We start from the raw sequence: 1,996 nt of genomic DNA, 5'->3' as shown, positions 1-1,996 counted from the left end.
AACAATAATTGGTTACATTCATAATATGGTTCATTCGATCCACATTACTTCTTCTCCCTTTGAAATGGAGGATCTGATGAGTTTCTTAATTGGGAATATCTTGATAAGCTCAAAATCTTTTGCTACTAGCCAATTTTAATATAGCATCGACAAGGACATTTCCGAAATGTGAAATTTGTGTTAACTCAAAATTTTTGAAATGTAAGAGAAGATGCTTGACCTGTTTGAAATATGCTGCCACATCTTTGTATCTTGTTGTTAAATAGCCATTTACTCGGCTCACTACTAGCTAGGAATTGCTATTAATGAGTAGCTTCTTCATTTGCATCCCCTTAGCTAATCTGAGTTAAGACCCTTCATATTCAACAATATCGTTTGAGATTTGAATCAAAACATCACCGTACCGCTAAGCTTGTGGCGTTCTGGATTACCAAGACCACTTTTGCTCTGGAGATCTTTTCCAAAAGTGCCATCAACAAAGAAGTTCCAAGTGGGGGGTCACTATTGCCACCTCTATTTTAGGGACATTGGTGAACTCCACTACAAATTTGGCCTAGAAGGACTTGACCATTGATGGAGGTTCTTAACTTAAAATGTGATGTCAAATTCACTTAACTTTACAGCCAACTTTGTCAAACTTCCTGAAGCATTAGCTTCTGAATTACCTATTTAAATGGAAAGTTTATTAGTACATGGATGTTATGATCCTGGAAGTATGGTCTCAACTTTCTAGAAGTTGTCACCTGGGAAAAGCGGCCCTTTCCACATTCAGCTAGTGGGCCTCCACTTATAGGAGGATGTTGCTCACATACAAGATAGGCAGTTGGAGGTTATCTTCTTCTCTTATGAGAACTAACGTGATAGCGTCTTAAGATATAGCCAGATAAGTAAGAGGGGTTCATCAGTATCTAACGTGGTTTTTCAACTACTAAAAGGCATCTTATTGGGGTTTTGCTCTTTTCAGTGTTGGCCTCGATATCTCTTTCATTGATAGCCTATGGATGAACTTTCTAGAGATGACACCCAATACGCACTTAAGGGGATTCAACCTCATACTGTACCTCAAAATTTGGAATGTAGAACCTGTGCTTAGCATGGTCCTTCATCTTGATTTTTTTACTAGTACGCCATCTATACAAGCTCTCCGCTTACCATTGTACTTTTCACTATAATCGGGTTAGAGATCCACTTTGGATATGTGGCCTCTCTATGCCATTAATTATTAGCTTCTCCACTTATTCCTTTTAGGGCTTATACCTCTCAAGGTTTAGGGCTCTTCTCTTTTGTCTATGTCTCATATTTAGGATCAATTTTAAAGTGATAGCAACCTTTGGGTCAATGCCAACCATGTCTTAGTGCCTCCAAGCAAAAACATCAGAATTCTTTCCTAAACAGTTTTCGAGTTTCTCATTTTCCTGGAACTGTTTATAATTTAGCTTCAATGATACGAGGATCTAGTTCATCAAATATGACCCATTCTTTATGAACATCTATCATCTCGATGTCTTTTCGTTGACTATGGGTCTGCCCTTCTTCAAATGCGTTAATTATTTCGTTATCATCTAACACTATATTGAAAGTATATGGTTTAGCCTTTCTTAGGGAGTTGAGGTGCTCTAGATCACATTTGGTCACTCTAACAGTTGCAATGCCATATTCCTTAGGGAACTTCATGTACAATTGATGAATGAAAGTGACTATCCATAGCTCCTTCACGATAGGTCTATCCATAGGTTGACTTGAGGATGTGTAACAATCTCTGTTGCAAGGGTGATTTTCCCTATTGGGATAATATTATTACCAATGAATTGTATAGTGGGGAGGTCATAGGGTCAGCTCACGATCTACTAGCATTTTATCATAGATAACACCAAATAGGATGTTGTTTGAACTTTTATTGTCCACCAACATGTGCTTCGGTCCATTGTAGACTATCACGGCCCTTACCATTCGGGCATCACAGTGGGAGTAACACAAACTGTTTTGAATATATTTT

Source organism: Olea europaea, unplaced genomic scaffold (genome assembly GCF_002742605.1).
Source record: "Olea europaea var. sylvestris unplaced genomic scaffold, O_europaea_v1 scaffold1257, whole genome shotgun sequence".
Taxonomy (NCBI): domain Eukaryota; kingdom Viridiplantae; phylum Streptophyta; class Magnoliopsida; order Lamiales; family Oleaceae; genus Olea; species Olea europaea.
This window is presented reverse-complemented; position numbering follows the sequence as displayed.